A 26,581-nucleotide genomic window follows, 5' to 3' on the forward strand; every position below is an offset into this window, starting at 1 on the left:
CTGTGCAGGCAAACGCAGCGTACAGTGGGTTGTTTTGACCATTTAGACTTTATATTCGTTGCAGAAGTTATAAGTACTATATGAATATAGTATTGTAGACTCATTTTAACAGACAAAACTTTTTGCCCTCGAATTGCAAAGGACGCTTCGGGTGAGATAAAATTCTCTTGCTTACGCTGGAACCACTTAGTGGACAAAAAAATGCTAAATTGTGTTAGAAAAATCCCGGCTTAAGAAGAGTTTGCTAATTTGATCAAAAATTCTGCCTCAGAACCAGTCATGGGAATCATTGAAACCAAAAAAAGAGTTAAGCATGAAAAGCGAAAAGACAGAAATAAGAGGGAATGAGTATAGGGAGCTGCTGATAATTAAAAATGAAACGCTACTATCGCTCACTATTTATAAAGGGTGATACATTTCGAGGTTCTCTACTATTTTAAAGAAAAAACACAGAAATTATCTGCTCGCCGAAGTGTTCTCTAAATAAATGCATTGTTACACGGTAATGATGAAGTTTAGGATGAAATATCTGCGAAGGAAACTCGCACTATTCTACCATAAGGGCGAAGTGGAGAATATACTGGTAAAGCTAACCAATAAAAAAGGTCTTATAAGGAGGAAATAACAGAAAGTATGGAATATTGGAGATTCTTAGATACTCAAAGCAATATTTACTCCCTCGAAAGCTGCACAAAAGCGCAGTAAGGGTGAGAATTGTGCTGTGAACGTTTCTCAAAGTGTTTCTCCATTAATTAGGAATCTTCAAAGATTGTCTGCATATACTCCAGAAGTTAGTAAGACCAGTCTTTCACCAACTTTAAGCATGCTCTTGCGCATTGTGTAATGGAGAGGTCTTAAAATATGCTTTAAAAAAATATCTGATCTTGGTTTTCAGTACGAGAAGGTTATAAAATATGAAAGACGTGTCAGAATTTGGCTGTCAAAAATGTGTGGTCGCAGTAAAAATGTATGAGCTTATACGTTTCGCACACACTGTGCCACAACCAGTCAACAGCGAGCGCAGCTGTCGTTGACAGCTACCGCAGTTTTCGGTCCAGTCTGGTTGAGTGACGGACGTACTTCCGTTAACGCACACAAACACGTGCACACAGAAAGCAAATTAGTAAAACTACCTGCGTCAAATAAATGCATATGTGTGCGTGCCACTGTGTGCGTGTGTTTACTAAAACTATGGAGAAAAACTGAAAACTTTTCCAACAACATAAGTTGCAAGTACATTTGCGCTTACACATATGCGGCTTAATGGAAATTTGGTAGGCAAATGTGGCAAGAATGAGTTGCCGAATAAAAGTATGCGTTGCTTAATGAAAAATGAATTGAATGAAAATTCGTTTGCAGCAGGTAACTGCATACATAAGTGTTTTAAATTGGAACAGCAGGCGATCGAAATTGCGGCACAAACAATAACACACATGTAAACATGCCCGTGTATCCGTATAACCACGCCTACGCTGCACGCACTTTCAGTCAACTGCAGCGACGTTAATCACATTACGCGAGCGATGGCTGCAATGCTTCTGCTGCCGGTGTTGCCAGCATGGTGAAATTAGTAATGCACCAGCGCACTTATACACACACACATACACACAGGTACATAATTGTGCGGGTTGAAACTAGTGCGCCAAGCATTTCTTTGGTAACGAGCTGTTGACTGAACTAAAAATGTAATTATTTTGATAGATGGTGTTGTTGTTGCTGTATTGTAAGGTATTGATAATACATTTGGTAGTTAGTCGCGGCAGCATTTGTAATTATAAAACCATCAACAACACATAAATCAACATTGTTTAATAATGAGAGAAGCGGCAGCGTAAATGAGTATTGTAGAACTTGTGGGCGTGTCCTTGCTGTTGCAATACGAAGGGTGTGAATAAAGAATGTGATTAAATTGGAGCAGCTGAATGAAGAGAGGTGTTCAAAAAAATTTATCTAGCGGAAATGATTATAAAAACAAGAAAGAATCTATACTTTGACTGAAACGAGGCAATAATAGCCTTTATATATAAAATCATGCCCATACAAGAGCTTTGTTTTGAACGCTCAATTTGTATGGCAGCTATATGCTAGAGTGATCCAATCTGCACAATATGAACGGTGATTAAAGTGCTGGCTTAAGCAATAATTCGTGCCAAATTTCGTGAAGATTTCATGTCAAATGAAAAAGTTTTCTATATAAGGACTTGTGTTTGGGAGATCAATTTGTATGACAGCTATATGTTATAGTCGTTCGATCTGAATAATTTGGTCGGAGATTTAAGCGCTGCTTTGTATAATAAGCTGTGGCAAATATCGTAACTAAATTATGACAAATAAATTAGTTTTCCATATAAGGACTTGACCTTGATATTTCAATTTGTATGGCGACTATACGTAATAGTGATCCGATCAAAATCATTTTTTCAGAGAAAATGTCTTTTCTATTTATAATGATACATGCCGAATTCCATAAAGATAGCTTGAAAAATAAAAAAGTTTTCCATATAAGGACTTGAGTTGGATCAATAACTATGTATGACAGCTATATGCTATAGTTGTTCGATCTGAACATTTTCTTCGGAATATAAACAGTTACCTTCGACAAGAATCCGTCCTAAATTTCGTAGAGATATCTCGTCAAATAAAAAAGTCTTCCAAACAAGGTAGACTTTGATTGCTCATGGGCACTAGGGTTTTTTTCAGGCGGATATCTCAAATACTGAAGGACTAACTCCGATATATAGACGATAGATAGTTATATCTACTAAGCTAAAAATTTAAGTCAAGCAACAAATGTGATTCTTGAACGTTTACTTTCCCATCAGGACCTTAAAAGTTGAGTAAAGTTTTGCTAAAATTCTTATTATGTAGGTTATCAAAAACTTTACACTATTTGGTAGATTATAGGTATAAGGCTTTACTTGACACAATCCTACTTTTGTCCTATGAAAGGAAAGGAAGGTCTGGTAGATCTAACCTTGATAAACATTTAGCATAAAGAACTGAAAACATTTTCAGATATATATGAAAACTGCAATATTATGTTCCAAGACCCCGAAATACAAGCAAAAGCAAGAAACTTTTACTAAAGTGGACGAAAACAATTTACACTGAATCTTAGAACTCATGCAAAGTCTAACAAAGCTAAAACAACCGCATTTAAGTATCTAACTTAAGTCTAGTATGTTTTTTCTAACTTAATTTCAAGAACTGAAAAATATCGCAACCCATCTCTACCTCCTTAAGCTCAAAATCAGCACTTAACTTCTCAACTATCAGGCACAAATTGTTTAAAAGCTTATATCTAATAAGCTCGATAAAGAAGAGAAATCTATAAAAACACAGAGAAAACTTAAGGCATGCAACTTGCTCCCTACTTCAACTCACATTCTACACCACTAGCCATTATCACACCCACCCCTGCCGCACTCAATGCATTTTTGCTTGCCTCTAACGTTATTAACTACTTTGACAGTTCGTTGACAGGGTTAGTCTTATCACTCCATCAAGCCCCAGAGGAGAGACTCACACTCACACGCGCACGCAGGCATAAAAACTATAGACAAAGTAGTTTTTCTTGCTGCTGTTTCTATTAATTTTAAAGTTAGACGCCATTTCATAGTTTACCCAACTCGTTTGCTGCCTCACGCGCCCCGCGCAAACTTCGCACAGCCCAGCGGCATATTATGGTATAAGTTTTTCTTAAAAGGTTTTAAAAATTCAAACACTCAGGGAGCGTATAATGCAATTGCGAAAAAACGCGCTGCTAAGCCAACACCCCAGCCTGGAACAGCACTCACAGCCAATGTAACTAATTATATGAGGAGATGTGTGCATGTATATGTAGTAAGCACTCAACACTCATTACGCTACCCGCGACGACATTAACGAATGCAAAGCGTTAGTAGGGGGCAGGGTATGCGGGAGTAAGTATACCGGTGAACGGGGTAAAAGTTTCACGTTGAAACGGTGCAGATTTCAGCTCTTTAGCACCTTCATTAATAATGGCGAACTGTTGAAATCGCACGACACTATCCGACACATAAGAAGACAGGCTTGGGGCTCAGCGCACATACTCTGCTCGCGCGCTTGACTAAAGCGCTTTATTTTTCACCAACTCTCTTATTAATAACGCGCTAGAAAGGCGTTAGATGGGGCTTATTGTATGACTGAATGAGATAGAAATGTTCGGGTTAAGCTTCCAGGCCTTGTTTCTATAAGAGACAGCTTAAAAATGGAACTCTTAAGAAACTTGAAACATTTAGCGAAAGTTTTTTAGTAGCTGTTATTATTACAGATATTCCTATAATCGCCCTCGAAGCTTACCAATTTCACTTATATTCTACGTGGTGGCGAACTGGGGTTTAAACCGCAGAGCAGCTGGCAATTGAACGCGCTCTCATACAGCCAACTCGCTGCGGCGCTGGCAGTTAGAACGCTAAATTAGCTAACTACACTCCTTTACATTCGTTTAATGTTGGAAAAAATATTAATGATTACTTAATATTTATGACACGAGCGCACACAAACGCGACGAATAAGCGCACTTAACGGTATTATTATGCAAGCGTTAAGCAGAAATTATACGAGCAATTTTATTAGTTGGAGCATAAAATAAGAATGTTTAAATGTTAGCCGCGAAATGCCTGTATATAGAGAAGAAAATGGCGAAGTAAGTTAGTAGAAATCTACTCACTACAGACTGTGCTAGGGTAACTATACTTAGCGGAATCGCCAAGACTTGCAAAGAGGCCTTTGCTAGTGTCATAGGTAACACTACGGGCACAAATTGGTGCGAAATACTGAAACTGGTGAAAAAACGGCCACTAAACAGAATTCGAATCGACATTTGGCAGCTAAAATTCTGAAACGTTTTCCTACACAGATAAGCTGAGAAGGAATATCTTCAGCATGCCTGTGCGCTAGACTGAACCAGAAAAATTAAGTAATAGTGGGGCAACTGAGCAGGATGCTCATGAAAACTGAACACTGCAAGCTTTATGCTAAGATCAAAGTTTTTTTCTGTATGAATTTCTGAATCATTTGGCTAAGTCTCTACTACAATTTTCTGGCGAAACTTGCAAATATTTTTCTATAATTTTACTGCTTCTTGATCTATGTTATAAACTTGCAGATTCTCTAATGAAAACTGAAATACCTTTAGAAATGCATAATAATCAACTAAGCAAACTCTTCAGTGCTGGGTATTGGTCTGTTTCGCTAAATATTCCTTGACGTTATAGGAAGTTTGCTTCCAGCACTAGAGACTTCATATCCTGTTCCCCATCGATATCATTGGCAGTCTGTAAATACCCTTTTCCCAATCCTGTAAGGTCGAAAAAGATTCCCATACCTCCAGAAGAGTCAAAATGCCTTTTGTGGTCAGAGTTTAGTAGTTCAGTGTACAAAAGCACATATTTGAAAATTTAAACTAACTAATCGAGCAAAGATTCTTGTAAATTTTTTGTATCACTTTTTGTCTTTATAATACCTTTACAGCCGCATCTGCCTAATATTTCACTGTTTTATATAACCAATTAAAATATTTTGAAACGCTAACTCTATCGGTCACCTGCTTAGTTTGCCCTTCAACTTTTTAGGCGTTTAAAATACCAACAAAGCAGCTGCAAAGCAGGCCAAACCCAATTCGACTTGCAGTCCGCCGTCTCACAAAACAAATGAGCAAGCGACCGACTGACCCAAACGATCGTCGGCTTGCGCACAACAAACGAGGAATGTAGAGCACAAGTAGTAATTAGCGCACTCACACCCTCTAAGCGGTTCAAGCCGAAAAAGGGAATTTGAAAATTGCCGCTCTGGCGCACGATCAGCAGCAGGATTGTTAGGAAGGCATGTTATTATATGGTAAAATACAAAATTAAATTTGTTTAAACTACGTCCTTGTTAATTTACTTTATTTCTCTCTTCTTTTTGTTTTTGCTGCGTTCAGTCGTTAGTGTTTTGAAAATTTCTTGCTTCGCTAAAGAACACCCTATAATTAGGGCGTTGCCGATAGAGTGTCTGCCCGTAAGGCTGGCGTCTGTGCAAGCGCCGAATTTTAATTAAGGTCAACTGATATTATGTGTGGTATGACATAGGAATCTTGTTAGCGTCTCGTTTGTTTCCAGTGTTGAAAACAGCGTCTTCTCCGTTTTTGCACGCATTGATAGGCCTTGTTTTGGCTAACAAGGTGCGAAAAGGCGATTAGGCAGTTAACAATTTCACTTGAATCTACTTTATTAATAGTTTCGTTCGCCAGTTTGAGTGTGAGCAGTTGCTAATTTTTAATTTATATGCCACATATTGGTCGCAAATTATTTTCAAAGCAGCTGCTGGCGACCGACTAGTGCGAATTTTAACACCAAACGTTCTGTTGCCAATTTGTTGATGATGAAAGAGGGCGAGACTGCTGCTGATTTTGGGAGAATGGAGAACTAATGATATTTTAAGATATTAAAATGAAAATGGCATTCTAGAAAAGCTGAAATGTTTGTCAAGACAAATCTAATATGAGTTTTTGACATACACAAAACTGATATTAGCCGTCTTAACAACTTTGTGATAGGTTCGAAGCGCTTTGCTCTGTTGTGGCGGTCTTTTGATGCAAAACGGATCGGCATTCGGAGCTGTACAAGTGAGTTCCTTCCTAAGATCCGAGCTTTTTATCTACCTTAACGTAAACTGACTACCTCAAAGTGCCTAAAAGCTGCCCAACCCTACCTACTGTTTGTTCTCGACTGTATGTTGCATGGAGATAATTGTAGCGATGCCGAAATCATTGTTGAACCTAAACTCTCAGCATCTACCCAAGAACTTTCAGTTCTCACATTTTCCATTAAATTTGTTCTTCTCAAGCTCCATTTGCAGTGCTTCCCTTGAGTGCTTAACCACTTTGTAATAACCTCATTTCCAACTCCAAGCAGTAATAAATCAATTGTGAATAAACACTTCAAAATATGCAGCGCTCTTCAGCTCATTTGGCGAAGCATAATCAAACTACTCGATAAGTGCACTTCAATTAGAGTTCAAGTACTTTAGCAGACTTATTGTGGAACTTGTGGAACTTATGCATTTACCCTACCGGCAAACTGCTGACCGACAGCAAAAAAGCACAATACACAAAAGCAATAAAAACAACGAGCCATAACTACTTACTAAAATTTCGCAATAAAACTATATAAATATAAATAAACGCACAACTTATTGCTCGGCTGCAGCTGTGTTTAATTATTTTCAACTTTGGCGCACATAACTGTTATCGGCAAATCAACGTGAGTGCGCAGAAGGTGGTTCCGATTGCATAACTGCCACTGCCAGCCGATAAATGGAGACAGCGCCAATGTGAATTCCAAAGGAATCTTGTAGACATTTAACGAGTTGTGCGGAGTAAATGCTTTGTTCGTGTGCAAAATTTAGGCAGCGGAAGTTTTTACGAGTTCCCACGCCAGTTTGTTTATTTCTTAATTGCACAGTTACTCTGGTGGGGGTAACTTCTGTTTTGGGGGGGGAACGATAAATTCGCAAAACTAATGAAAAGCTATTAAAGTGAGTGCTGGCGAGTGTTAGAGACTTGAAAGTGTTAAGCTTCTAGCTAATAAATTTTTGAGAAACACTTTCTAATATGCGAAAATAGTATTTGAAGTGCCATAAGTCCTTCAAGTGAGCTGCCATAGATTGGTAGAATAGAATAGCATACAAAATAATCAAAAGCATCTAATTATTTTACCATTTCGCGGCAGTAAATCTACTGCTACCTCAATGGCTGCAACTTTGACTTGGAAAACCCAGCAAGAGGCAGGAAGTCTGAAGCTAGAGTTAACAGCGAGCTTCTGACAGTAAACCCCTCCACCAAAAACATCAAGCTTTCACCCATCTATAAAGCAGCCTACTGCCCCTTTCTTCCGATTACTTCTTGCCGCCCACAACTCCCTCGTCGATATATGGGTAGAGAAGAAGCCGCCAGAGTTCGGTTTGGCGACTGCATGATGCAAGTGCTCCATTATCAAGTCAAAGTGTGTGGGGGTTTGCAAGTTTTCAGACACGTGCTCGTTTAGGCATCCGGATTATCTGAGTCTGATAGCAATTTTAGCAACCGTACACCTTCCGACGACGTCTGCGGGCACTATGTGCAGTTGACGTTAAGTCCCATGGTTGGATTGGAGAATTTTTGTGCATCACACATGCTGATGAGCACCGCCCGTTGAACTATTTAACACCAATTTGTTTTTAGTGTTTAACAAAATTAAATCAAATTTTGAGAATAGCGATGCTAGAGATAATTTTGTCGCGTTCGTTTCACCACCTCTATGATTGCCATGGCTGAGCTTCACTCGATAGTCAACAAATCAATAGAGAAAGCCACAAGCCGGTAATCAAGTTCAGTGAAATTGAAGAGACACCTCATTAAAGTAATATTATTATAATATAGCTCTATAACTTAAACTAGTTGCTTGCTCGTTTCGTTAAACTCTAAGCTTCTGTGAATCGAAGTCATCCCAAGAATTCCAAAGAAATTTAGATGAGAAGAAGAAACAAACACAGTCGCAGAGCTGAGAGAGAGGTATATAAAAATAGAAAATAGCTTAAACTAAAGAAAAGGAAGTGATATAGTCATACGAGATTCTGTATTCATTCTTCAGAAAATGTCGGTATATTTTTAGATTTTATATAACTTTCTTAAAGATAAAAACTGTCTCAAACGAAACAACTGTTTCTTCAATTAAGAAATCCAAAATAAATTGTATTTATATATCTTGAAATGACAAAGCATTATTTTCCCATAGCTTGACTTTTTCTTTTCAAAACCATAAATACCACGAGGCTGGCTTTTCTGTCTCCAAAAAATATGGAGCAGAACCAAACTATATATTAGGGAACCTTTAGATAGCCTTTCTCTGAGCTTTTACGGATTTTAGTTTGAAAGTCGCTGAAAGGAAGTGTAGTTTGAAAGACACTTGATCCATACAGAATTGTCTTAAATACAGCATTTCGAAAATCTCAGCTTGACAGTTGCTGTTCGACCACTAGTGGGGGGTTGAGTGGGGTCATAGAGCTTTCCTTTCTAATTTGTGCCACCAAGCATTTTAACTTGATCTTGGAACAAAGTTCGAAGTTCAACTTTTACGAACAATCTATACAGAACGCAATAAAATTTCATAGAATTCTTGAAGCAGAGGATTCTTCTGCTGGTATGTACTTTTATTCTTGTATACTTGTTTCAAAGCAAGCCAAGCCTAGTTCCGAGTACGCTACGCACAAAAATCTACAAACTCACCAGCGAAATATATTTTGACATTTGGACAGCAAAAAGCAGCAACGCTTAATCTCATATTCCCTAATGTCCACGTAATCTGTGCAAAAGACACACAAAACAATTAGTGAACACTAATTCACTTTCGTGCTCTCCTTTACGCTTTGTTCGGCGTTCGACAAAGTTCTTTGTTGCTGTGGCCCCTACCAAACGCGCAGCAGCATATCGAATTCAACTTTTTGATTGGAAAAGTGATGCGCACACACACAATCACATTATACCTACGTAAGTATACAAAAGTACGTGCGAACACGCGAAAACTTTTTTTTAATAAAAACAGGAAAAAAGTTATGGAGGCAGCGAATTAGGCAAGCACTAAGCAAGTGACGCCAAAACATATACATACATATACAGTGGATATATAGTGAGACAGGCAAGTATTCACTCTTTAACTACAACGCGTTGAACTTAGCTCAATAACACCAGCGCATAAAAATAAAAATGTAGTCAGTACAAATACACACACGCTATGCACACATCCATGCACACGCCATACGCTTCGTCTAAACAAAAGTTGCTAATCACATTTCCAACAAATTACGGTGCAAAACTCAACTGAAATGGTCAGCGCATAGCTTAGTCCGTTGGCGGAGACTTTTGTTGCCAACACGCACAACTTTGACGCCATTGAGGCAGGTGTGCCTGTATTGGTATTGGATTTTTTCCATAATTCCCTTCTACGCTTTTCCTACTCACTTCTCGCATTTCCTACTCACTTTCTACGCTTTCACCGTTAGCCAGCTTCCGGCGCACAGCTGTGTCAGGTGTCTTTGTAGTATGTGTGTGTGTGTGTGTGTTTGTGCTACGCGCCACTTCGTAAGTTGGTAATAAAAAAGCGTGAAAAAGAAAAGTTAACTGTGATTTCTTCACTTTTAGTGTTTTACTTACCTTTTTCATTGCGCTTTTTCCGCATTCGCCATTCTTTGCTGTGCGCACTTTTCCCACCTGCAAGACAAGGAAATTGAATCAATTAATTAATTTGGAAATTCATGTAGTACTAAGAGGTGGGCAAGTGACAGGTTGCACGTAAGTAAATGGTTGTGCAACAGTTGCTATTGAAGAAAGTTGCAAATGAAGGCAAAAAGTTGACAGCTACAGGGTGTGCTTGTTACTTACGAGCTGGAAATTTAATTATTTTTTAAGACAAATTAATGCATTGAGTTGGTGTGCGTGTCAAAGTCTGAAATAATATTTTTGAATAAATATTATATTTATTCTTCAATTAATACTTTATTGCAAGTCTTCATGTTATTCATCTACAAGCCTTCCTAGTTATTATAAGCGACCTAAATAGCACTTTTAGTCGTAAAAGCAAGTTTAAAGATCACGTGATCGCTTTTTCTTGATCTACATATGTAATATCATGACTCATATAGAATTTCTATGAACAATATTTATATATGGAAACATAGAAAGACCGCTCAAGGCCCCTGACTAGGCATATAAGAAGAAATTAATAGCGAAAAATTATTCCGTTTGTTCAGTTTATATGCTATAGTTTTCCGATATCGTACATTTTCACAAAAGAGCCAAGACGGGTACAGAATTTCACATCGAAATCTCGAAAACTGAAGCTCGTATATATAATGTGGTCTCCGACGTTTCCTTTTGGGGATTGCAAACATTGTGGCACATTTAATAAACGTTGGTCCTGGTATAGACTGAAGTAAATTTTTTTCATTATAAAAATGTATTTCATTTCCTTTTGTTCCGGCTTTTACATTCTATTTTTCATTGAATCTCCAGCAACTTATACCGATATGGCTTAATTTTACTTCGTATTATTCAAATTTGTTTCATTTCCATTTGTACCTTTGTTGTACCTTTTCATTTGTCATTACATTTCATTTCATTCATTTGAATATGGTTTTTATTTCAAATCATATTATTCATTTATGTTTCATTTCCATTCGTTTCATTGCTCTCATTTCGATATGGTTTGTTTTTGTTTCATTCCAATTCGTTCCACTTCATTCCTCATTTCATTTCATTTCAGTCATTTGAGTATTATTTTAATTTTAGCTCGTATTGTTTCAGTTTGTCTCATTTCCATTCGTTCCATTTCATTTCTCATTGCGTTTCATACCTCATTGAATTTCTATCAGCGTATCTTGATATGATATAATTTATTACGCATTATTTAAATTTGTTTCATTTCCATTCGTTCCATTTCATTTCTCATTGCGTTTCATAGCCCTAGTTTTAACTCAAATTATTCAAACTTGTCTCATTTCCTTTTGTTCTCGCTGTTCCATTTCGCTTCTCAAACGAATTTCTAGGAAGTCATATTGATATAGTGTTAGTATCATATCATATTAATAAAATTTGTTTCAATTTCTTTCATTCCTGATATTTAATGTTATTTCTCACTCTCTTTTTTTCAGTTTCTCCTATTAATACCGTTTGGTTTCACTTCCAAAGAATTTCATATACATTTACTGCGTACCCATTTCATTCTGTTTCGATTCCATGTCATTTCATGTTTTGATTCCATTTCATTTTATATTATTCCACAACATTTAACGCGTTTCTAGCAATTATCTACATAAACACATGTGCCTCCAACTTTAAATTTTACTCCATTACTAACTTATCGCCTAAGCCAGAGCCCAAAATGTTCAAAAACAAATATTTTTCGTGTAAAATTCCCAGCATATTTGCCACAAAGCTTGACCAAGCAAACACAACATGCAGCAGCAATTTTCCGACATTTTTCTATTTACTTACATATTTTACAACTTTATGCCACTTTATGCTTTGCTCCATAGCCAATAAGCCACAATCAAGTAAATATGCATAATGCCGCATGCCACATGCCATAAGCGCATTTGTGTTGCCAACTATTACCAACGAATGCAAGCTGAATTTCTTTGTTGCACACACACACACACACACACGCGCATGAAATTTGAAATTTTGCATACAATTGCAATAATCCTTAAAGGATGCACTCTAAGGATAATATGAAATTTACAATGACACCGTTGCAAAGGCAGGGCAATAAAAAATGCATAAGCGCAACGCTCCGACGAGGAAGCCAAAAAGTCAGAAATGCAAACCAGCCACTTACAGACGTGCAACGGCGCAAATACTAAGCCACACGCGTCGCCTGTGTGCAACATGCAACCAGTTGCATGCAATTGCATACTTTTGCCACTTGAAGGCGTCTGCGCTGCCGACAGCGGGCGTGCAGCGCTGCTGTTAAATGCTTCGGCGCGCAAGCAGCATTTCAACTCCATTTCAACTTTGCGCTGCAGCCACTTTTTATTGCACGTGCCGCATGCCATGCATGCCACACACACACACAGACGCCGGCACGACCGCAACACATTAGAAAATTGTTAGTCATATGTGCAGAGACACGTAAACGTAATAATTTTTCTTGTGGCTGCACAAAGGTGCTTATGCGGTTGCATGCCACAGTTGTTAGTAGCGGCAAGCAAAGACCAAACCCTTGCGTTGTGCTTTGCTTTTGTTTATATTCGCTTCTTTTTGTGTTAATTTTTCGGTTGCTTTTGCATGCCGTCTCTGTTCTGTGATCCGATGCAACATTATTGCCATTTACGCACTATGGCTTATGTGTGTGCGCGCTGGAAAGTATGCAAAGGAATGTGTGCATGCAGCTCAGTAACTGGGGACTTAGATTTTTAGAAGGGTTAGAACGCAGGAGTTTATAAAGGATCCACTGAAGTGATTTTACAGCCTCTTTCGTTTAAAGTAAAAAGGGTTGCCCATATAACTGAGTATTTAACGCCAAAAAGTTTACATGTGTTTACAGAATGGCTGTAGTAATACCCGTACTTCGATTAAAATCGGAAACTATCGTAACTAGACCAATAAATACCAAAGGCCTCGAGTCATCAAAAAACGGGAGACTTATCCAGCGAACCGAAAAATTCAAGGGAGCAATAATGAGAGCATTTATGTACCTTTGCTTGGCTCCTGATCCAGTTCTATCTCATATTGGATACTGAGATAATAATGGATACTGAGAAAATATCTGCTGCCAAAAAATTATGAGAGTCCCCGTGAAGTATTTATTTGTGACGTAAATCTCATTTCTCACGCGGTTTGTCGATATATCGGAAGGACACTAGCTAAGTCTCCCGACAATATTTCACCTCCGAAGGCTTATCTAACCTAACCATAAATAGAAACAGCATACACTTTAAGTTTAATTACTGCTCAATTTGAGTATGTATCGGTTATCTTCGAAATCCAATTATCACATTTACTGAATTATAAAAACATTCAGGAGCTTTGAATACTTTTACGAGGAAACTTTGGGGCATTAGAATACAACGTCTCAATAGAGGAATGGCTTAAGTGCGATTTTCCAGAAATAAACAGCAACAGCGCTACCTATGAACTTTACAAAGCAACTGATAATGTTGTGATGTAGTTCAGCCAAGTTTCGAACCCATCGCTATAACGATATATGTACGAAAGAGAGGAATCTATGAAAGATCGAAACATTTTTATATTATATAAAATTTATAAAAACCGTGAATTCTTTTTTTCAATTATCTTTTTAAAATATTAGAGGTTTTCAATTATATTTTAGTCTTCCAAGACTCTGTAGCCGCTTTTAAGAAATATATTAGATGTATGAAAGAAAAATAATGATACAAAATATAGAAAGTTTTATATATAATATTATTACATTATAATTTCTTAATTTTTGCAGTTTTGGTAATAATTTGAACACACAAATTGTCTCTAGTTGCTTTCTTGATCGCTGGTAGATATCTTTGCTAATATCTAACAAAGGTGTGCGTCGCAAATGCGGTTTTCCTCAATTAATCTGCCACAGCGCCATCTATGGACTTCAGAGCTCAGCAAATTCGTTTGTGATCTAGCTCATCCAACTTTCGAACCATTTTCAATAACGAGGACATTTCTGTCGTATGTCTATGGCAATGAAGATTCCGTGCTTTTGAGACGAAAATCTAATACATTTTTATAAGAAACTTATCAACAAAACTAAATCTTCTCTAAAATATTTTTTAAACATTTTATGTATCCGGAATTATACTTAAATCTTTCAATACACCGCAACCGCTTGCAAAATATTTGCAAAAAACACTCAAAAGCCGAGAAAAACCATAAATGTATATATAAAAGGTAATTTTGAAAGTAAGACATATTTTTTTGTAAAAAATCTTTTTTTTTTTAACTCTGTTTGCTTTATTAAAAGTTCATACACTGAAAGCAGCGGTCTTCTAACTTTTCAATACCCTTTATGTACTACAGTTTGAGCTTTACTTCAAAATAGGCCTCAGTTTCGGCGATAGTGGATAGAAAATAGTCGGTGGGAGACACATCTCGATAATAATATGGCAAATTCGAAAGCAGTTCATGGATTTTTGCCATCATTTCACTGACTTCCACACTGTACTTTGTCTTGGTGGAACATTACTTTCGTTTCTTTAGTAGCGCCGCATAGTTGTCACAACGGGGACTTTTACTTTGATCCGTTACAAGTTTATATTGTTTAAAAATAGTGTTTCTTTCTTAAAATTTCCATTTATCCACTCTTGTGTGTGTTTTAACAAAACGGCAGTCAGCATATGTCCTTGTAACCACAAACTTTCCAAGCCAAATTTATTTGTGTGTGTGTTTTTCCAAGAGGATGAGCAACCACAGGAATTTTACATGTCATTGCCTGCTGACGGCATCAGCAATAAACAACGACAAAACAACTTTATAACCGACGAGCACAACTTGGATATTATCTCAACTATTATCGCATGGCCGATTTCTCTGTACGCAAAGCACAATTAACAGCCATTTATCTGCATAAAAAATTACAGGAAAAAGCTCGTAAAAGCCACAAAACAAATGTGAAGCACAAACAAAAGCGTAAGAAGCAGAAGATCTACACAAAATCTCGATGAGCCGATAATAAACTGAAGCGACAGCAGGCAGTGAAGACTGAGTGGCTGGGCGACTTGAAAGCGTATACAAGAAGGCAACAGCGATAAGCAGTCTTCACAATATGATGACCGTCCACAAACGCTTGCGTCGCTATACGCTATGCCACTTACGCACTTAGCATAAGCATACTTTTAGGCGCTTAAAGAGAGAATTTTGTAGTACAGACTACGCAGTCTATGATGGTCAGCGTGAGCAAATTGCTGACAACCCGCGCTTGGTTGCGTCAGTAAGTTCTATGTTTGCATTAAAAGAAATTGAAGCTGCGCGACGAATAGGGGAGAGGCCACTCATAAATGACAATCGATGCGTGTGGGTTAAGCTACAAGCTACTAAATTGTAACAAGCAAGACGCTGTAGTAAGGAAGAGAGGCAATCTCTTTAATGCTAAATAGAATAGTAACTACTAAATAAATCCCTGTGGGTTAAGCGGTATTGGAGCCTAAATTGCCATAAAGCGAATGAATGGGTGGAAAAGACGAGCGTGAAATTGTCGGCAAGTAGGTCAGTTTTATATATGAATTTATATATGTGTGTGTGTGTTTTCCTCCGTCAAAGCCAAACGAAGGGTGTGCAAATGATTCGGGCTCGATTTGTAAGCAAATAAAGAAATTAACATGTGGAGCTCTGTGACGATGGACATTAAGGCGGCGCTGGCTATTGGCGACGGTTCAATGGTCCATTAGAACGGATAATAGGCAATCGCTGGCTGTATGTTGCTGTTTTGTGGCACAATCACTGAACACTGAAGTGCTGTGATTACACCCAACTAGGGCGCAGTTTTACGCAAATTCGTTTGTTGTTGGCCAACAATAAATTTTAATGAAATTGAAGCAAGCAATCCGTTGCGAATTCGCAAGAAAGAGGGCTGGAAAGCTGAGAAGCTAATAACTTCATTAGATTTTCGTAATGAAGGTTAGTTGGACCATGATGTGTGTGGGCTATGCAGAGTCAAGTCAAAAGGCGGTCGGAGATCTTGGCTCTTTAACAAGAAAAAAGTGAAAGTGAGTGTACAATTTAAACAAAGAAAGTATCGAAGCGGCCTCCCAGAGAGCTTTAGTAAGGACCCCAGTTCTAAATTTCTTACACGCAAAAACTCATATTACTTTGTATATAAAGCCGCTAACTCGTCCTCTAACTAGTCCTTCAAAGAAACCTTCGACTCGGTCGAAGAATGTTAAGATGGCCGAAGTAATTCGGAAAACTCGTACTCAATTCATGATAGAGATAGTATATAATCTCTACGCCAGTATTTAACTAGGTAAAGCTCTTTGATTCAAGTTTTCGAATTTGAATGCCGGAATAAATTAAGGCGGAGCTCCGCCCTGTTAAGAAGAGGCTCAGCAATTAATACATACAGGAATGACGACTAAAGCTCTTAATTTCGAAAGGCGAAAAGTGCAGAAAATAGAGTTCAATAGAAATTAAGAAACCTTAGTTAAATTTTTAAAGAATTTTTTGTAAATCGGCAAAGTTAGCAGAAAAAAGTTAAGGAAATACTTACTAAAGTCCATTTGAAATATTTCTGTGTTCTTTGTCTATTTCATTAATTTGTAGCCTACTTTTGAAAAAAAACTTTCCGCGCCTAAATGTAGGCAACAATTTTCGAAGTAGACTTAAATGCTTCGTTATAGCATTTTCTTTAATATTCTTCTAGAGCCAACACTTGCAATAAATATCTAAAATATATTATTTTCTACCAACAAATCCAGTTTTATTTCATTGCGAACTTATTTCTGCACAATAAAATAGTTTCCCAGGAATTTCTTCATCAAATTCATTGGCATTACTTAGGCGAAAGAAAGTTTAGCAAGAACTTTAAAATCCGCAAGCTGACAGACAAACATGAACTTTTATGATATAAATACAGATATGCATTTGGATGTACCTATTCGAAGGGGTAAATGAGCAAGCAGAAGTACTTTTCATATCACTTGAAGAGTTCAAGTTGATACAACGAGGAATGCAAAGGATGTGGAAGCAAAACACATGCACATGCAAATATGCGGCTGTATGTGTAGAAATGTAAGTTTAAAAGTAAGTAAGTCACTTCATTGGATAATACAAATATAAAACTTAACACTTGTCTTAAGCTGCCTCCGGGTTATATTACCGATACAAATACGAGCGAGCGAGTAAACAGCAAAAAGACGAAAAACTCGCTTTTTTCTAATGCAAAACTTTCATGAAACTGAAATGAGGACGTAAGGAAAAAGTGTGGCAGGGTTAAGTCTTGCCTTGCATATGTGTAAAAGCGAGAGAGGAAGAGATAAAGAGAGCGTTAAGGTAAAGGGTCGCGTTGAATTAGCAAAGCAACGTCGAGTGCATTGTTTCAAGCGTTGATATAAAAGGTGAGCGGCCGAGTGCAAAAAGTATGGGTTTTATTGGTTTATTGGCATTTTAGCTGTTGCGTAATTGAACACCAGAGCATGCAGCCAACAAAGGGATTACAAGTTTTTCTATTGTACACTGTTTTTCACTCGCTCTGCTCCTATTGCTGTTCGTTGTAAAAGTGCCAAACACTGTTGGCTGCGTTGGTTTTGTGGCAAGTTGGTTGCAGGCAGGTGCTGTGCGGTGGCTGCCCGGATCATTGTGGCAAAACTCATGTAAATTTTGTGTAATTTCGTAAGTGAAAAGTTAACTACTCGGTCGTATGCAAATATGTGTGTGTGTGTTGCCCGAAATACTTGTAAACTTCTTGAGTGTGATTGTTTTAGTTTGACGTACACTGAAAGTTGCCCAAACAGCGGGCGGAAAGTGCCATAAAAAAGGGTGAGCGGTATAAGTATCCCGTTGCTCGGATAATTTGGTGATTTAGTTGGAAAGTGAGTTAGTAAGGAAGCAGTTTGTAGAAGGTATCATTTGGTATAAAGTGAATTTTACACACAAGCGCTGCATGCAGTAGTAAATACATAAATTCATACATACACACACTTTGATTGAAATTCTTCTGCAAAATTAACAAAAAGTGAACGCAATAAGATCTAAAGTGTTATTGCTACAATTTCACATAGGGGTGGTAAATAGTTAGAAATGAATGATGGACGGGGTTGTCAAATTTGTTGCTGCAAAGGCAACGCTTTTAAATTGCAAATATTTTAGTTTTTGTAAGTCCGTAGTAGTATATGTAAGGGCCCAGTAAACCAAAAAATGGTGATAAGAAGAAAAAATGTTTATTTCGATTGGATGAAAGCATAGTACCATTCAAAAATACAAAAATTCCTTACAAGACTGAATTCTTATCGACAAGTTTGTATGGCAGCTATATGCTATAGTTATGCGATATGAACCATATCTTCGGAGTAGGCATTATTGTCAAAGAAAATAACTTGTGCGAAATTTCCTGAAGATATGTCGTCAAATGGAAAAGTTTTCCATAGAAGTACTTGAGTCCGATCGGTCAGTTTGTATGGCAGCAGTATGTTTTAGTTGTCCGATCTGAACGATTTCTTCGGATAATAAAGCGCTATCTTGGATATTAATCTGTGCCGAAATTTGGTTGAGATATCTAGTGAAATGGAGAGGTTTTCCATACTAGTACTTGATTTCGTTCGGTGAGTTTGTATGGCAGCTATATGATATAGTGATCCGATATTGGCCGTTCCAACAAATAAGCAGCTTCTTGGGGGAAAAAAGGACGGGTACAGTATTTCAGATCGAAATCTCGAAAACTGATGGACCAATTCGTATATATACAAGCGGATGGACACACGGCGGAAGAACGGGCGAAGATGGCGAAATTGACTGAGCTACTATCTATTTTAAGGCGTCTCTAACATTTTCTTTTGGGTTTGTATACTCTGCTTACCCTGTTCTGCGTATAAAAGTGCCTCACATAGCCAGCTTTACATCAAAGTGTGATATAGAAAATACCGGTTTCAGCCGAAGTGTAGTGTAAATCCCTAAAGCCTTCGATACCGATCGGAAAAAAAGTTTTGGTGTTGCAAGGACTACAGAAGAAGTTACTTGAAACCGTCCCCATGATCTTGACCCTGAAATTTCGTGCAGCAATTCTGACTATCAAGGAGGATAGAATCCCCACAATTTATGACAGTTTTTGAGAACACAAACCTCATTTTGGCGTTCACCAAATATTTGATGCCTCAAAGCTTGAAGCTCTCTCTCCCCATACAGCGCATCAATCAATGGATTTATAGAGAGAATACTTGGGTTCGGTGAGCATATACTTTCACGTTTCGAGCTTTTTAGTTTCTGTGCTTTTTAAGCAGTAGGGAAGCTCGAAATGGATAGCCCTTTATATACACATTTATACAAATAAACTGCTATATCTTTGGATTGAATCTTCGCTAAATTAAATGCGAATAAATGTAGGCAACACTTTTCGTATTAAAATGCCACAAAACAAATAACTGATAAGCGTGCAAATAAACCGTGCTGCCACTTATTTCAATATGTTTACTAATATTTTATTCGCTTTGATTTAAAATGCCTTTTCATTTAGTGCGCCTTTTTGTAATTTTCTCCTAACTTCCGCTTCCGCTTACTCAAACTCTCGCTTTCTGGCATACGCTCACAGTATCCACTGTACTCCAACCACTTCCGTTATGCGCTTAGCCAATAGGTGGAGTAACATATCCATGCTCCGTTAGTCACTCATTTCGAATGCACAAAATTTTTGCTTTGTTTACACATTTCGCTTGACATTGCAAATGAATTATAAAAGTTTCATTTTCACAACACGCTCAGGCGCTCATTTCATGCAAATGCTCGTGTATAGATTTGTTCGCATACTTTTATCGCCAGCTTTTTGCATAGTTTGCTACTCTTTTAATTAAAATTTCGTTTATCTGCCGCTTATTTATTTAGTCTCCAGTGGCGGCAGTGCCGATTTTTGTTTACTTCATGTCTGTGATACACTTACCATATTTACATACATATACATATATATTTATATGTATATTTTACGAAAAAGTTAGCCGCATCAATTTTTAATGCGCAAATAAAAAGTGTAGAAAATTGTTTTTCGTTATTTTTCCCCCACAAACTTTTGCATGCATGAAAATACAAGTTTTCGGCTTTCAATTTGATTTATTTGGTATATGTGGAATGTAACTTTTTAATTGTGGCAAGTTTATAGACAACTTTAACGAAATGAAGTGGTTGAGAATTCAGCAACTAAACCTTACAACTTTCTGCTATGGGAAATAATTGTATTCAGTATGTTGAGATATCCGCTTATTGTATATAAAATATGCAATATAAATATATATTTGCGAAGTCTAAGGTATATCACCTGATCAAATTTGATCCGGACTGACAAAAACCCGACCTCCATAAATCTTTTCTTCTTATATATGATCTGATCAAATTTAACTCGGACTGACAAAAACCCGACCTCCATAAAAGTTTTCTCCTTATAAATGATCTGATCAAATTTAACTCGGACTGGCAAAAACCAACCTCATTAAAGGATTTCTCCTTATATATCATCTGATCAAATTTGACCCGGACTGTCAAAAACCAACTTTCATAAAAGTGTTCTCCTTATATATCATCTATTCAAATCTGACCCGGACTGACAAAAACCAACTTCCATAAAAGTTTTCTCTTTATATATCATCTGATCAAATTTGATCCGGACTGACAAAACCCGACCTCCATAAAAGTTTTCTCCTTATATATCATCTGATCAAAATTGACCCGGACTAACAAAAAATCAACATTTTCAAGTATCCTGATACTTCATCATCATCTTCAAGCTGTGCTCCTGAGGTAATACAAGTCTGCCAACCCTTTTTCCATACATTTATAAGCCTTGGATGAAATGGGTTTCAGCGACTTTCATCTTTGTGGTTTCTACATGAATCTGATCAAATTTGACCGGGACTAACAAAAACCAACCTCGGTTCTTTGGAAAGACCAGGTAGAGAAGGACCTGGCTCCACTTGGAATATCCAATTGGTGTGAACAGTGAAAATGAAAAACAACTGGCGTGAAGCTGTAAACCTGACTATACCCGCGTAATCCGCTGGTATGAAAATAGGGCTCCAAATATAGAAATTTTTTATAAAAATCAGTAAAATCACGAATTTATAGAAAGTTAATAAGAAAGTGAGCCAAACTAGCTTCAACCAGAAGTCCTGCATCCACAACAGTCGGTGCCACGTAACTGATATTTCGGAAATATTTTCCTCAGCAACCCAAGGTCATGCAAGAGCATTTATTCAAAACATGTCTCAATTTTGCTCTAATAATAGTGAAGCTAATTAAAGCTATTTCCGCATTAACTTTTGCAAGCTGTCACTGCCCTGTTTAGTAGTTTCCATTCTAATTTACACACATACATGCACATATTTTGACAAGAACTCTATATAATTAATGACTACGCCATTAGCGTTGGCACAAAGCGGTCAACGCCCACTGCGTCCACGCCAAAGGCAAAAAAAAAGCAAACCAAATTGAAGGCAGGTTGGCATTTAAACGCCCAGCTGATGTGCGTTTGTCACACACTTCACCGCGTGGTGGGATTGTCGGTGGAATTGGCGGCGTGTGGCAAAAACTAGTAAATTTTCCAAGCAGTCAGGGAATTCCAGCTTTAATTTAATGCTGCAGGGCGCCCCAACCTCATTTGTTGGCTCTCACCATGCAATATTAATACATACATACATACATACAAACATACATGTAATAACAACTCAACACATTAAGCCAATTTTTATTACTGCTTTTTTTCGGATGTAAAATTTTCATTTTGTATTTAAATAAAAATTAATTACGGCAATTTATCCTGGGCACACATAAACACACATACACATACATACACATATAGGGAGTACGAGGCCTTACTATGAATAAAATTAATTATTTGCATACGTGTTTTGCCGTGTTGCTGCTTTCTATGCCCCTGACGCCGATTTGTTACCTCAGTCCAACATCGAAAACGGACGCACGTCCAACCCAAACCCAAGCCAGCGAGCGCAGCCGCACTAACTAACCTACAAATGTGTTGTTAACGGTAATCATGTAGCAACAACAGTGTCTCACGCCAAAGCTTTGGCGAATTCAGGCATTTTTTGCTGCTTTTGTTGTAATGTCAGTTAATCCCTGTAATTTTGTTAGCTTAGTTAAGCGAGGTTTCCTTTTAATTTAGCTGTTGTAGTTGTTTTTACCGCACAGTCCGTTAAACCTTTTCCGCTTTCATTTCACTCGTCTTCTTGTAGCTGCCTTTATCATAACAATTACCGCACCGTAATGCTAAATAATTACAGTTTGGCGAGTGGAGACGCGTTGAAAAGTGCCGAGAGCCAGCAACAAACGAATTTTCCAGCGGCACAAAGCCGAAATTGAAAGTAGCGTAGCGCACACGCCCCCCGAAATGTCAGGCAGCAAAAAACACTAAAGCGTAGTCAACGAAAAAGCACACTAATCATTGAAATGGACTTGACGCTTTTTAAATGCCGGCATTCCACGTTTATTTAGTTCGAAGCTTTTTTCTTATTTTCGGATGCGGGCTCGTGGCGTCCCAACTGTCACACAATTTGCAGCTAATTTAGACATTTTCATGCGAGCGCGGCAGCCCGGTTCCGGATGTGCTTTGTCATAATCAGCTTGAGGCAAGGTGTGTGTGTATGTGTGCTCAGTGCCGGTCGTTGGCAAAAGTATTTTACTTTTGGTGAATGAATGGACGAGCAAATTAATGGAGAGGAGCGGCTGCAGTACAACCAGCGAGCATTGAGCGTAAACTGACGATATAAAGTAGGACGTGGATACATAATATAATATAAACTGAAAAATGTGTCAAAAAGTCCCTGAAGCCACTTTATGTTACCACTTGCGGCTAGGTAACCAAAACCCTCCGAACTGACATAAATAATTAAACTTCTGAGATCATCTTTAAACTGTTTGTGTAGCAATAGAAATGTAATCAACCCAGTCATTTGAAAATAAGCTTCCCGAAGGCGAACAATCGGTCATATATTAGTTTTCCAGAAAGTTAATCCACATTTTATATATTAAAGTTGATAACTTTTTGAAGTCAGTGATCATCGATGATATTAAAATGAGTTGCTCGATTCCGAAAAAATTGGTAAGCTCTTTGCAACCTGAGGCCAATATTCGAGGTCTACAATGACTCACAAATCAAATACAAAGGATTCGACAATGGATCACGAAGCAAATAGAAATAAAGATGCGACGAGGGGCTGCATAAATAACTTTAGGAACTTCACGAGAAATCCTCCATACTGAAAAGTGCAAACCAATTTGTGTCACTGTATATCTTTCTTAAATGTTTCTACTTCTATAAAGTAATTGGTGTTTGCGAATCGACGATTAATAGTCAGAGATCTTACTGTCATCGTTGGAGAGATCACTGAAAACTATTTCGATAGGTCGTTTGGGCCTAAAAAAAGCGAAAGCAAGATTGGTTCAAAATCACTAATTTTTTCAAAACATAGCATCTTTGCTTACGGCTCAGATTCAGACGATCAATCGGCTGAAGTGGCAAAGGTGAGTCGAAGTCAAAAAAAAACGTCAAAGCAAGTCAAACATTAAGGTTATGTTGAGTTTTCTTCGATTAGGTGAGGTGTGGTACACACCGATTTCCTTCCACCCGGCCAAACTGCCAACATGGAATACTATTTGAGGGAAAGAATAAGGAAACGGTCGGTCACAAACTGCGCTGCACCCATATGGTTAGCTGAATGTCACAGTCTCCGTACGATTACAGCATATCCCTTGATGTCTCCGCTCGAACTCCTACCCAAGCATTTTCTGCCAGAATGTTTTTGCCGAAACTTTTTCAATAGCCTTTTTTGACATATCACGCGTGAGTCGTGTCAAGTATTGTTCGGCATTTCATCATGAAGAGGCTTACGCCTGTAAACGGTTTAGAAATCATTCAACTTTATTACTAAATTCATATTCTATAAAAAAAAAAACTACGATAAATCACGTTCAGCACGCTGTGAAGAAAATATAGCAGCCGCAACCGCGAGTGTACACCACGACCGTGGAGAGTCGATGTAGCGTCGTTCGACTTGCATTTTACGTCAAGATCTTAAATTGAAATCGTACAAAATACAGTTTGTGCTAGAACTGAGCCGCTCGCCCTTCCCAAGCGAGATGGCTTCGCTCTGTGGGCTATTGAAAAGTTCCAAGACGACCCAACGTTTGCGAGCCTAATTTTGTTCAGCGATGAGGCTCATTTCTGGAACAGTGGGTGTGCAAAATTTGCCACATTTGGGACAAAAAGCAACCTTAAAAGGTTCGGGAGCTGTATTTTCATACAAAAACCCCAACGGGTTGATGCGGTTTGTGGGCCGGTGGAATCATCGGTCCATATTTCTGCAGAAATGATTATGATGAAAACGTAATCGTCAATAGCAACCGTTGTACCATGGTAACCCATTCACCAGTTACCGCTCGAAATCCTCGACCTAGTTTTCGAAAATTGGACTCAACGTATATAAATTCTGAGACATAGTCACGGCAAAAGAATGTGTTTTCACATTATAATAAACACTCCCTAATAAAATTGAAGTTTCTGCGTTTTTTTATTTTAAAAAGTAGGAAACCTTGAAATAGATCACCCTTTATACACTCAATTCCTGGAGGAACGAAAGCACACTACTTTAAATTGACCTTACTTTAATATCAAGCGCTAATTATACCACATCATAAAGTCAAATGAAATTTGCATATCGACCAACACACACATGCGCACTCATATATAAGAATTGCCATGATAATTTTAGTTTCTAATTTGTTAATCGACTAACGGTGAATAACGGATTTTCTAACATAAATTCCATGCGCGGAAATTGTCGTCCACAACAATGAACAAGCAAACAAACGCGCACTGCTGGCGAGTAAGGTCTACACATGACAGTCTATGTGTGTGTGTACGCGCCTGTGTGGGTGAGGATAATTAATGGCAATTAAGCAGCCAGCGCCAGCCAACCGCAATAAAACACGGAAAAAAGCGAGCAAGAATTGCTGCAAAGCCAAAAGGACTATTTGCATAATAAAGACAGTGGCAATAAAGGCAACAACAGCAGCAAACACCACAACAATAACATGCATACATGACAGCAGGCAAAACAGTGGCGCAAATTAAAAATTGACTACACAAATTGCAAACCAATTTTTCACTTACACACACACACTTTTACACTTTTATTGTTATACAAATACAGTTACAGGAAATTTAACCGTTATAAACACGCACATACAAGAGAAGGCAATCAGCAGAATGCTGGTATTCAAAGTTACACGGCAAATACCGCGATTGGCTGTGGGTGCGCGTGGTGACAATGGCTGGCGGAAAAGTGTGTCGACAAGCTGCACGAACGGACGCTCCAACACTCGCACGAGCGCCTGCACATTAATTTGCTGCGCGCACTTTTTCATTAAAACTCGCTCGTCGCAAAGGCAGCAGTGACATTAACTTGCCGTGACTGCAATGTTGCAAAAAGCGCGCTGTGGCAAGCAGTGCTGCGCCTGTGCGCAGGCGAGGGGAACGTAGAAATTAGTAGCGTACGAAAAAGTGTGAAATTACAGCTAATTTTTAATTTTTCGCCTTTTTTGTTGCATGCCGTGTGACACACCTGTCTTGCTTTGCCGACAACTTTGTATTTTTCGCGTTTCAGCTTTATCTTCTTTCGTATGTTTGCTGTTTTTTGCACACTTTTGGGTGCGCCCTTTTTACTTTTCCGCTGAAATTAATTAAAAGTACGCATTTGTTGACATTCGCGGAAAAGGTGGACAGAGGAACCTTTATTTTTTATCTACTTGTTTGAAAGCAGTGGCGATTCGACACTTTTATTTTGGGGGAGAATAGGTTCTAAGGTCCAAGAAGCATTAGCAGATTTATACTAAACATTAAAGGATTCCCAATGCCACACTCTGTCCGGTTAATTTTCATAATTTTAATCCTACAGGTATAGAAATAGCCCTGAAACTGAGGCGATATAAAGTAACTATTACACATTCATACATTGACCGAATGTAACAGGAACGGACTCGGATCTTTATCGGGTCGAGAACTGTCAACGCAGCGGCATTCTTTCAAAATATTTCCAGAGTATTTTCTATCACAACAATGAAGAAAACTGTCCTAGAAAGCTTTTGTATAGCTTTTTCAAATGAATAGACTTCAAAAAGACGAAAAACGGGATCATAGTTAAAAGGTTGCAAAAAATTATAAAATAATTTCAAGTTGCAAAAGTACGAAGGTCTGTCCTGGGGGCTCTTGGATTATAGTAAGAGCGAAAGTGAAGCGAAGTTAGACGTAAAAAGAGAGGCAAATAACTAAAGAGTAAAAGAGACAAACTTACAGGGACAGCAAGAGAAAGAGAGATATGTTATTGAGTCCCTCTC

The 26,581-nt window shown here is 38.0% G+C and overlaps 1 long non-coding RNA gene across 1 annotated transcript in view; it reads right to left on the minus strand.

The window, feature by feature from the left end:
• Positions 1–26,581, minus strand: part of LOC108970029 — a 147,736-nt gene that overhangs the window by 73,788 nt on the left and 47,367 nt on the right. Inside the window, exon 3 of the long non-coding RNA XR_001993453.1 lies at positions 10,196–10,252. This is a non-coding gene — a long non-coding RNA (uncharacterized LOC108970029). The remainder of the gene's footprint in view (positions 1–10,195; positions 10,253–26,581) is intronic.

This window comes from Bactrocera latifrons, unplaced genomic scaffold (assembly GCF_001853355.1).
Source record: "Bactrocera latifrons isolate USDA-ARS-PBARC rearing strain unplaced genomic scaffold, ASM185335v1 scaffold_277, whole genome shotgun sequence".
NCBI lineage: Eukaryota > Metazoa > Arthropoda > Insecta > Diptera > Tephritidae > Bactrocera > Bactrocera latifrons.